This window comes from Pan paniscus, chromosome X (genome assembly GCF_029289425.2).
Source record: "Pan paniscus chromosome X, NHGRI_mPanPan1-v2.0_pri, whole genome shotgun sequence".
NCBI classification, from domain to species: Eukaryota; Metazoa; Chordata; class Mammalia; order Primates; family Hominidae; genus Pan; species Pan paniscus.
This window is the reverse complement of record NC_073272.2, coordinates 56,749,478-56,762,625: the sequence shown is the minus strand read 5'-3', so window position 1 is coordinate 56,762,625 and position 13,148 is coordinate 56,749,478.

Sequence of the window (13,148 nt, the reverse complement as noted above, 5' to 3'; positions counted from 1 at the left end):
ACTTTCTTTTCCAGAAGGCAGTATTGCAAGCTGAAAGCAGCATTGGCTCTGGTGCTGTACCAGTATGGATTCCAGTTTCCTTCTGCCACTTTTATTAGCTGCATGATGGTGGGTGATTGCTGCCCTGTCTCTGGCCACAATAGTCCTTCCCTCACAGGGCTGTTTTGAAATTCCCAGCACATCATTTATATGCAAGTGCTTTTAATAATATATATGCAAGTGCTATATGTCCATGATTGCATGGAGACCCTCTGAGATGAAGGGCTGGAGCTGACCACGACAAGTGTGAGGGTCTTTGGTTTGCTGGGCAGATGGGGAGCTAAGAAAGAAGTGAGAGAAGAAAGAGTGAGGTTGTAAAGGCATGATGGAAGTCTTAAATGTGAGAGGATACAAAAGCGGACTTGCTAACTAAATTGCGGTCCCTGGACCAGGAGCATCACCTGGGAGCTTGATAGAAATGCAGATCCTCAGACCCCACTGCCTATTTATTGGCTCTGAATATGCATTTCAAGCAGCTTCCCAGGTGATGTGTGTGTATATGAAACTCTGAGATTACTGACATAGAGAAAATCTCTGTTTTCAGCCTGACAACATAAAGAATATATTCAATAGAATATAATTGTAGCCAATAAAGTCTTGTCCTATTTCCTGACCCCTTTTGTCTTCCTAATGTTCACCATTCCTCCCACCATCTGGCATTTGCCCTGCACCCTCATGTCTTTTCAGTCAGATACCCAGCTGATGGATGCCTAACATTTGTGTGTTCTTTGCTCCAGCCTGTAGTGGCCTAGGCAAAGCCGCCAAGGTGCTTGCCGTTGAATACTCCCAAAGAAGAATATGTTGCACTGCATCTGGATGAACCATAGCACCATCAGAGGAGGGACTGGCTCTTCCTGACAGGTTGAAGATGCCATTTGCATGACAAATTTGGCAGCACTAAGAGATATGAGAGGGATGGGGTGCTGGGGATAGAAGAGAGAACCATTGTTAAGAAAGAAGCCACCATTAACAGAAGCACCATGATAAGTAAATAGTTCTTGACTTGACTATCAGTTCTGATAGGTTGGTTGTGGCTGTAGTCACATAGTGTTGAGAAAGATTCTGAGGTCTAATACAGATGCAGCAGGAAAGAATGTTATATTATTAGTCAGGGCTCTCCAGAGAAGCAGAACCTATATATTGAAGCAGGGGGGGCGGGGGGGGGAGAAAAGATTTGTTGTAAAGAAGTGGCTCATGTAATTAGGGACAGTGAGAAGTCCTACAATCTGCCATCTGCACATTCAAGAAACAGGAAAATTCCAGTTTGAGTACAAAGGCCTGGGAACCAGGAGCATAAATAGTATAATTCCCAGTCCTAGAGCAGGAGAAAACTGATGTCCCAACTCAAGCAGAGATAGAATTCAACCTTCCCCCACCTTTTTGTTGTATTCAGGCCCTTAGTGGATTAGATGATACCCATCCACATTGGTGAGGGCCACCTGCTTTACTTGGTCCACCAATTCAAGTGTTATCCTTTGCTGGAAACACTACACAACACACCCAGAAACAATGTTTAGCCTGATATCTGGGCATTCCATGGTCCAGCTTAGTTGGCACATAAAGTTAGCCAACACAAATGTCATAAACTCTCAGCAATAAGTGTAGGTCCCTATGCCAAACATATGCCCTCTCTGATTTAGATAAAATAATTTTGGTGTTGAACAATTTGGTTCAAATCCCAGGCTAACCATTAATTACTGTGTGGACTTTGTAAGTTGATAAGCCTCCCTGCCCTTGTTTTCTTCAAGGTTACTGAGAATTAGGGCACAGAGCAGGGGCTTGCTAACTCATCCAGAGGAGGATCATGTGAGAAACAATACAATTTCAGAAGTAATAGAGTTTGGTCTGATAAAATATGGGTGGAAGGAAGGAAAGGACCACTCAGGCAATTGGAACAGCAAGTGTAAAGGCCTAGAGATATGAAGTTGTCTGCAGTCCAGTTTGACTGCAGCGTGAGGTGTCCATAGTGGCAGGATGGAGAGGGAGACTATCTGCAGAGTGACTTCCAGGACAGCTCTAGGCCACGGTGCCCTTCCTTTTCCCAGTGCCATGTGCATTGACCCCTTGTTGGCATTTTAGGCCTTAGCTCATGAGTCACGTGACCATTCTTTGAATCTCAGCTTTACCACATATTAGCTACTTGATCTTGAGGTAATAGTTAATTCCTCAATGCCACAGTGTCATCACCTGCAGGACTGCAATAAGAGTGGTATCATCTCATAGAGGGGTCATGAGCATTCAAGGATGTAGTTTATGTCAAGTCCCAAGAATAGTGATTGCCACAAATCATTGTTAAGCAATGTTGGCTGGTGTCAAGATCTGTTCCAAAAATGTCTTGTTCCTCATATAATATTCTTGGGGCAAGAGTTCCATCCATTTCCACTATATTATCCCCTGAACCTAACCCAGAACTAGGCACAATGAAAGAGCTTCATAGATACATATCCCATGATTGCTCCTTCCATACTTGCCTGGCCTCTCCAAGGATGCTCTCCTCTCTTAAAGTTCACTATTACTTGTGGAAGTAATTTAGATAATCCAGTTACCCTCCTTATTGTCAAGTTCAAATTTCTTAGTAAGCAAGTCCATTTATTCACTCTCTTATTCAAATACCCAAACACATAACCCACCACACACACACATACAACCCACCCCTTAGACCCTTCTGCAAGACTCTGCCCCCCTGAAGCTCTGGGCATCATGAAGGAGACAAGTAGGTAATCAGAAAGTTCTAATGCAGGATGATAAGTGCTCTACATAGGAGCACAGAGCAGGGTGCCTCACCTGGCCAACCTAGTGAGGGGTTGACAGAAAAGGTTGAGATCCAGATGCTAAGGAAGACTTAGTTAGCAAATGCAGGTGGGGAGGGGGAAGTCTGACAAAAGTTCAGTCTGGAGGAGAGGAAAGTTCTTTGATCTTAGGGAACTGCAATTGCTCTAGTGTGGACAATGGGGGTGAGGAAGAGGTAGCCATGAGGGTGGAGAAGCTACCAGAGACCAGGTCATAAAGAGATACATACGTCAAGTCAAGAGCATAGATTTTATTCTGAAGGATTTGGTTACTCATGGAAAGTTTTAAGTAGGAGGCAGTGACATGATTAGTTTGCCTTTTGAGGAGCCTTCTGTATGCAATGAGGTGAAGGAATGAATGGTGAGTTGGATACAAATGAACTGGAGGCTGTGAGACCATTAGAAGTCTATTGTAGGGGTCAATGAATAGATGAGAATGGTGGCAATGGAAGATGGCCCTTATTTTTTTCAGTAGAAAAGCTCCAACTTGGCCTATCATCATGGGGTAGAAAAGAGGAGCAAGATTCAGACACTTAGAAGGTGGAACCAATGGCCTGCCATCATCAACTGGATATCAGGAAGGAGACAAAGGGAGAAGGCTATGCAGATGCATGGTGTCTAGTTTGGGGCAGGCTATCTGGCAGTGCCACTCAAGTGAATAAAAAATACACTACAGAGAGCCAAGAGGAAAGAGGATGAACTCAGACCTTTCTCAATCAATTTCTCTTTCCTCTCTCCATCTGGCACCGTCTTTCCCTTCATGTTTCAACTCCAACTGCACCAGAATAATAGCTTTTCCCCAGCCATGCTTCTCCACCTGTGTTCATGCTGGCCCCTGCCTGCTGTGACCTCCTTTTATCTTCTTGTCTTTTAGTGTCCATGCCAAATATCACTCCCCAATGGTCCGACATAAGAATTGGATTTCCTCTTTGCCTGGCCTGCTCCTTGCCTTTATCACTAATCACAGTCATATCAGGAGTAGTTGCCTAAATATATGCTTTTTCCAGCAGGTATTACAGTCATCTCTTTGTGCTTGGACATGGCTGACTTCCAAGTCTGAACATGAATGGGGACTGAATTGACTTTTTCCCTCAGGATGGGGGCCTGTGCACCCATTATCCACATGCCAAATGCCTAAAGTCCCTGAAATATGCTTGTTCCTGCAGAGTAAGTTGTAATGGGTAAGCCTTAATCCCTGTTCTCAGTGAACTATGGGGTCTACTCAGAAAGTCTGAGTCAGAGCAAGCCTGGCTGAAGCTAGAAAGACTGTAACTAAATGATAGCAGTGAATTAGAAGTGAAAAACTGGGATTCATTGCAAGGAAAGGAAATTACCTGATACAGTTGGAGGCTACCAGGAGGAAATGTCATTTAGGGACTTGGAGTATGGGTAGTATATTGTTTATCTATTGCTACATAACAAATTACCACAAATTTAACAGGTTGAAAAAAAATACATTCATTATCTGACCGATTCTGATGGCCAAGAGTCTGAATATTATTTAGATGGTTCCCCAGCTCAGGGTCTCATAAGGCTGTAATGAAGGCATCAGTCATGACTGTGTTCTTATCTGGAGGCATGGCTGGAAAAGAACTCACTTCCAGTCTCAGGTTAGTGGTAAAATTCATTTCCTTACAGGACTGATGGCTCTGGATTCTTGCTGGTAGTCATTGATGGCTGAAGTTACTAGAGTCTGGCAGTTCCTTGCCATGCGGACTTCCCCAACATGGCCACCTCAACGAGAATCTCTAGAACACGTTTTCTGGCAAGATGGAGTCGTATATAACATAATGAAATCATCTAAGTGACACTAATAACCTGTGCTGTAGTCTAACAGTGTAAAGCAAGTGGATTTATGCTTCTGGGAGGAGGAAATAGGCATACTTTCTCCTATTTCTTCCACTGTACAACTAAAAGCCTTAGGCATTAAATAAAACAAACGCAAGACTCTGAAAGGCAGAGAGAAGAGAGTAAACCAATTATGGACCTCCGAACCCTGGGAAAAAACCGGTGGTGTATACCCTGAGTTTTCTTTTTCTTTTATATATCCTGGACTTGAAGTTGAAGAAGACAGTGACCTAGAAACACCAACAGGGCACAGACAAAAAAAAGTCTGAACAAAAGTCTGCTCTTTCTAGCCAAAGAACCAGGGGAAGGGCAGCCTAGCACGGCAGAAAACTTTTAGACAGTAACTGCTTCACTCCAACCAAATAAACGCACACACAAACTCATAAAACTGCTCCACCGCACCCATGCTAGCAAAGTCTGAGCAGGAAGCCTAGACTTACTTCCTTGAGAGGATATAATGAGAAATGTAGTAGCCCTATCAGAGTGGTAGTGAGGAAAGTTGAGTAGGAAACTAGGCCTTTCATTCCCATCAGCGAGTAATTAGCGTTTTCCTTCCTTAGCGTTATCAGTGGAGACCAGGTGGCAAGCTTGGACTTCCACTCCCATCTGGCAGTAAAAAAGCACCTTTCTCCCCTCTAGGGTGGTGTCAGAGGAAGCCTAATAGAGAGTCAGGACTTTCACCACTGCCAAGAAGTAATGAAGTCATCCCTATTGTAATGCTATTAAAAGCCACACAGCTATAATGTGGTATTGGTGGAAACTTCCCAGCAATAATAATGAACCCGCCATTGGATGTCAGTGAAAGCCAAGTAGAGAAACTGGACTTCCACTCCTACCTGACAATTACAACACTGTACCCTCTTTTTTACCTGCTAGAGTGTAGTCAGAGAAAGTCATTTAAAATAGAAGGTTGTAATAAGATCTAGGGTTTTATAACAGAATATGAAAACGTGCATGTTTCAACAAAATGTAACTTGTCATACTAAGAACCAGAAAGATCTCAAACTGAATTCTAAAAGACAATTAATAGATTCCAACATCAAAATGACAGAGATGTTAGGATTATCCGACAATTATTTTTAAAGCATCCATGATAAAAATGTTTAAATGAGCATTTATTAATATTTTTTAAACAAATGATAAAAATGGAAGGCTTCAGAAAAAAAATAAAGCTTCAACAACAACAACAAAAAACCCAGAAGATATGAAGAAGAATCAAATGGAAGTTGTTGGAACTACAAAATCCAATTACCAAAATAAGAAGCTCAGTTGACAGGCTCAACAGCAGAATGGGGGAACAGAGGGCAAAAAATTCCCAATGAACTGAGAGATGGAATACAATGAGAAATTACCCAATATGAACAACAAAGAGAAAATACTTCAAAAAATAAATGAACAGAGCTTCAGGGACCTGTGGTACTATAATAAAAGATAAAACTTCAATGTCATTGGAGTCTCAGGAGAGGAAAAAGGAGAAGGAGCTGAAAAACTATGCAAAGAAATAATGGCTAAAAACTTTCCAAATTTGGCAAGGGACATAAACGTACAAATCCAAGAAGGTGAGTGAACCCCAAACAGGATAAGCTTAAAGAAATCCTTACCAAAGCCCATCCTGATTAAACTTTTGAATACTAAATATAAGATAAAATCTTGAAAGCAACCAGAGAAAAACAATGTCATGGAGGACTAAAAGAGGTGGCACAGTATTTTTTTAATGCTGAAAGAAAAGATTTGTCCACCCAGAATCCTATGCCCAGTGAAAATATCCTTCAGGAATGAAGGAAACGTCAAGATATTATCAGACAAAGAATCTTGAAAATTAAGTAAGAAAAAGCACAGTAAACAAAAAGTGGGTAAACACAGTAGGCTTTTTAAATCCTTTCGATTTTCCTAAATAATGTTTGATGGTTGAAGCAAATATAATATTGTCTAATATTTTTCTAAATGCATATAGGGAAAATATTTAAAAACAATTATACTACAAATACAAAAGTGTAGAGAGACACAAAGAGAAATCAGTTTTCTACATTTTACTTGAACTAGTAAAATGATGATACCAGTAGACTTGGATTAGTTACTGTATACAATGTAATTCTTATAGTAACTACAATAAAAGCCATACAGAGATATACACTAAAAACATTATAGATAAATTAAAATGAAATCTGAAAAATATTCAAGAAACACAGAGAAAGGAAGAGAAAATAAAAGAGAAACGTACAACAGAAGAAAAAAGAAAACAAAAAATAAAATGGTAGTTCACTTTAAGCCTTACCAAGTTAACAATTACATTAATTGTGAATGGTCTATACATAACAATTAAAAGACAGAAATTGGCAGAGTAGATTTAAAAAACATGACCCAACTATATACTGTTTACAGGAAAGTCACTTCCAATAAAATTATATAGGCAGGTTGAAAATAAAGGATGGAAAAGGATATATAATGAAAACATTAAGCAAAGGAAAGCAGACATAACTATATTATCTGAAAATGTAGACTTCAGAACAAAGAAAATTGCCAGATGTATTAGAGAAAGACATGTTTTATGTTCCTAAAAGGTCAATCTGCCAAAAAGACATAGCAATCCAAAATGGGTATACACCAAGCAATAGAGCTGGAAAACATATGAAGCCAAAACTAATAGAACTAAAATGAGAAACAGACATATCTACAATTAGAGTTATAGACTTCAATACTTTTCTTTCAATGATAATAGAACAACTAGACAGAAAATCAGCAAGAATAGACAACTCAGTAACACCATCAGACAGCAGGATCCAATGAACATTAATAGAGTACTCCACTCAACAACACTACAATACACATTTTCTTCAAGTGTTCAAAAATCATATGCCAAGATAAACAATACACTTAGCCATAAAACATGCCTCAACAAATTTAACAGCATTGAAATCATACAGAGAATATTCTATGATCATCATATTGGAATCAAATTAGAAATCAATAACAGAAAAATAAAAGGAAAGTTTCAAAACATAGGGAAGCTAGACAACACAGTTCCAAATAATACATGAGTCAAACAGAAAATATTAAGAGAAAATATAAAATACATTAAACTGAATGAAAGTAAAAATATAGTATATCAAAACATGTGGGACCCAGCTAAAGCAGTGCTAATAGATTTATAGCACTAAATGCATACATTAGAAAAAAGGTCTCAAATCAATAATCTAAGCTTTTATCGCAAGAACCTAGAAGAATAGTAAAATAAATCCCAAGCAAGTAGGGGGAAGAAAAAAATAAGAATAAGAGCAGAAATTGATTAAATTAAAAATTTTTTAAATAGAAAAAAATCAATGAAAGTGCTGATTCCTTGAAGAGATCAATAAACTGACAAAATTCTAGCAAGACTGACAAAGAAAGAGAAAATACATGAATACCAGGAATAAAACAGGGATCTTAATATAGACCATGAAGACATCTGAAGGATAATAATGTGTATACCATTAACTCTACCCAGATAAATTTGACAACTTCGATGAAATGGGCCAGTTCCTTGCAAAACACATACTGCCACAACTCACTCAGTATGAAATGCAAAATTTGAATAGCCCCGTAAGAAAATTACTTTGTGATTAATAAAAAACTCCCACAAAAGAAAACTACAGAGGAAGGGTAACAACAGCAAGATGGTGAAATAGGACTTTTCAGTGCTCATTCGTCTGCATGAACATCAATTTGAACAACTATCCACACATGAAAATGTCTTCACAAAGGCTGAGGAAACCAGGTGAGAGATTATAGCACCTGAGTATAGCACAGAAATAAGAAAAGACACATTGAAGAGGGTAGCAAGGACAGTTCTACATTATCCATGTCAACCCTCCCCCAACCACAGGCAGCACAGCATGGAGAGAGGTACCCTTTGCTTGAAGGAAGAGGGAAGTGAGCACTGTACTTTGCCTCGGACCCCACTACTAGGTCTGTCCCACTAAAACCCAGTGGCAGACAGGCCCTGACACTCCAGACCCTAGACTGGTACATGTGGACTGATCCTCCAGGCCCACCCTGATGATAGACTAAATTCTGCATACCCAGGCTCCATGACTGCCTGGTGGGGTGGACTCCATCACCAAGCCACCCCACTTCCAGGTCAACCCCAGAAGCCCCAGGCCCTGGGCTGGCACCAGCAGCTGCAGGCCCCAGTTCACCCCCATAACCAGCACATGATGGCCCCAGTGGTGCCAGGCTGCAGGCCCACCCCTCTGCCAGGCCAACTGCCACAGCCCCAGCCATCAGGCTGGCCCCTGCAGACACAGACTCCAGGCCCAACCAGCACCAGGCCAGCCCTCTGGCCACAAATGCCAAACCAGTACCCACAGGCAGGGACTCCAAGCCAGGTGTGATCCCACAGCCCCAGCCTCCAGACCTGCCCCACAGACTTGATCTCTGGGCCTGCCATAGCACTCAACTGACCCCAGTGGGCCCAGGCTCCAGACGTTCCCCAGCATCAGATCAGCTCCAGTGAACTGGGGTTTCAGGACTGCCCCAGCACCAGGTCAGTTCCCACAGACTCAGGTTCCAGGCCTTCCCCAGGACCAACCCAGACCCAGTGGCCCTGTACTCAGGGCTTGCCCAGTGTCAGGCTGGTCTCCACAGCTCCACTATCCAAGCTAGCTTCTGCTGGCCTTCCAGCAGACCCAGGGTGTAAGCCCATCCCAAGACCTCACTGCTGAATCAGTCCCCGTGGAGCCAGGCTCCAGGCCAATCCTCACAGCTTCAGGCTCCAGAAAACCCAGCTTCTTAATAGCGAAAGACTGAAATTTCCCCCTAATATAGAAAACAAAGCAAGGATACCCACCTTTATCACTCTTATCCAACATAGCCCTGAAAGTTCTAGTTAGTGCGATAATGTGAGAATACAAAATGAAAGTGATACAGAACAGAAAGGAAGAAATAAAATTGTCCCTATTTGCAGATGTCAAAATTAGCTATCTAGAATATCCCAAGGAATCTATAAAAAATCCCCTACAACAAATAAGTGAGTTCAGAAAAGGTGACAGGATACAAGACCAATATCCAAATATCAATTGTATTTATGTATGCTAGCAATGAACTCGTGGACACGTAAATTAAAAATACAATACCATTTACAATCCCTTCAAACAATCAAATGCTTAGGGGTAAATTTAACAAAACATATATAGAACTCTGTTAAAAATCAAAAGAATATTTAAGTAATGGAGAGGCATACCATGTCCATGGATTGGAAATCTTAACATAGTGAAGATGTCAATTATCCTAAATATAAACACAGTTTTAATGCAACCCCCGTCAAATTATCAACAAGATTTTTTTCAGATATAGATAAGATTATTCTAAATTATATATAAGAAAGCAAAAGATCTAAAATAGGTTAAACAGTTTTGAAAAAAAGAGGAGGATGCAGTGAGCCAAGATCACACCTCTGCACTACAACTTGGGTGACAGAGTGAGACTCCATCTCTAAAAAAAAAAACAACGGATTAGATATTTGAACATAAAATGCAAAATTATAAAACTTTTAGGAGAACCACTACTCTGTTCAAAGCTGTTAGACAGGGATGTTTAAGTCTGCAGAACTTTCTGCTGCCTTTTGTTCAGCTATGCCCTACCCCCAGACCCAGAAATTCATATCCAGCCAAACTAAGCTTCGTAAGTGAAGGACAAATAAAACTCTTTACAGACAAACAAATGCTGAGAGATTTTGTCACCACCAGGCCTGCCTTACAAGAGATCCTGAAGGAAGCACTAAACATGGAAAGGAACGATCGATACGAGCCAGTGCAAAAACAAACCAAATTGTAAAGACAATCAATACTAGGAAGAAACTGCATCAACTAACAAGAAAAATAACCAGGTAACATCATAATGACAGGATCAAATTCACACATAACAATATTAACCTTAAATGTAAATGGGTTAAATGTTCTAATTAAAAGACACAGACTGGCAAATTGGATAAAGAGTCAAGACCCATCAGTGTGCTGTATTCAGGAGACCCATCTCACATGCAGAGACACACATAGGCTCAAAACAAAGGGATGGAGGAAGATCTACCAAGCAAATGGAAGACAAAAAAAGGCAGGGGTTGCAATCCTAGTCTGTGATACAGCAGACTTTAAACCAACAAAGATCAAAAGAGACAAAGAAGGCCATTACATAATGGTAAAGGGATCAATTCAACAAGAAGAACTAACTATCCTAAATATATATGCATCCAATACAGGAGCACCCAGATTCATAAAGCAAGTCCTTAGAGACCTACAGAGAGACTTAGACTCCCACACAGTAATAATGGGAGACTTTAACACCCCACTGTCAACATTAGACAGATCAACGAGACAGAAAGTTAACAAGGATATCCAGGAATTGAACTCAGCTCTGCACCAAGCGGACCTAACAGACATCTACAGAATTCTCCACCCCAAATCAACAGAATATACATTCTGCTCAGCACCACATCACATTATTCCAAAATTGACCACATAATTGGAAGTAAAGCACTCCTCAGCAAATGTAAAAGAACAGAAATTATAACAAACTGTCTCTCAGACCACAGTGCAACCAAACTAGAACTCAGGATTAAGAAACTCACTCAAAACCACTCAACTACATGGAAACTGAACAACCTGCTCCTGAATGACTACTGGGTACATAATGAAATGAAGGCAGAAATAAAGATGTTCTTTGAAACCAATGAGAACAAAGCACAACATACCAGAATCTCTGGGACACATGTAAAGCACTGTGTAGAGGAAATTTATAGCACTAAATGTCCGCAAGAGGAAGCAGGAAAGATCTAAAATTGACACTCTAACATCAAAATTAAAAGAACTAGAGAAACAGGAGCAAACACAGTCAAAAGCTAGGAGAAGGCAAGAAATAACTAAGATCAGAGCAGAACTGAAGGACATACAGACACAAAAAAACCTTCAAAAAAATCAATGAATCCAGGATCTTGTTTTCTGAAAAGATCAACAAAATTGATATACTGCTAGCAAGATTAATAAAGAAGAAAAGAGAGAAGAATCAAATAGATGCAATAAAAAATGGTAAAGGGGATATCACCACCGATCCCACAGAAATACAAACTACCATCAGAGAATACTATAAACACCTCTACACAAATAAACTAGAAAATCTAGAAGAAATGGATAAATTCCTCGACACATACACCCTCCCAAGACTAAACCAGGAAGAAGCTGAATTTCTGAATCAACCAATAACGGGCTCTGAAATTGAGGCAATAATTAATAGCTTACCAACCAAAAAAAGTCCAGGACCAGATGGACTCACAGCCAGATTCTACCAGAGGTACAAAGAGGAGTGGTATCATTCCTTCTGAAACTACTCCAATCAATAGAAAAAGAGAGAATTCTCCCTAACTCACTTTATGAGGCCAGCATCATCCTGATACCAAAGCCGGGCAGAGACACAACCAAAAAAGAGAATTTTAGACCAATATCCCTGATGAACATCGATGCAAAAATCCTCAATAAAATACTGGCACACTGAATCCAGCAGTACATCAAAAAGCTTATCCACCATGATCAAGTGGACTTCATCCTGGGATGCAAGGCTGGTTCAACATATGCAAATCAATAAACGTATCCAGCATATAAACAGAACCAATGACAAAAAACACACGATTATCTCAATAGATGGAGAAAAGGCCTTTGACAAAATTCAACGACGCTTCATGCTAAAAACTCTCAATAAATTAGGTATTGATGGGATGTATCTCAAAATAATAAGAGCTATTTCTGACAAACCCACAGCCAATATCATACTGAAAGGGCAAAAACTGGAAGCATTCCCTTTGAAAACTGGCACAAGACAGGGATGCCCTCTCTCACCACTCCTATTCAACATAGTGTTGGAAGTTCTGGCCAGGGCAATCAGGCAGGAGAAGGAAATAAAGAGTATTCAATTAGGAAAAGAGGAAGGCAAATTGTCCCTGTTTGCAGATGACATGATTGTATATCTAGAAAACCCCATCGTCTCAGCTCAAAATCTTCTTAAGCTGATAAGCAACTTCAACAAAGTCTCAGGATACAAAATCAATGTACAAAAATCACAAGCATTCTTATACACCAATAACAGACAAACAGAGAGTCAAATCATGAGTGAACTCCCATTCACAATTGCTTCAAAGATAATAAAATAACTAGGAATCCACCTTACAAGGGATGTGAACAACCTCTTCAAGGAGAAGTACAAACCACTGCTCACCAAAATACAAGAGGACACAAACAAATGGAAGAACATTCCATGCTCATGGATAGGAAGAATCAATATTGTGAAAATGGCCATACTGTCCAAAGTAATTTATAGATTCAATGCCATCCCCATCAAGCTACCAATGACTTTCTTCACAGAATTGGAAAAAACTACTTTAAAGTTCATATGGAAACAAAAAAGAGCCCGCATTGCCAATTCAATCCTAAGCCAAAAGAACAAAGCTGG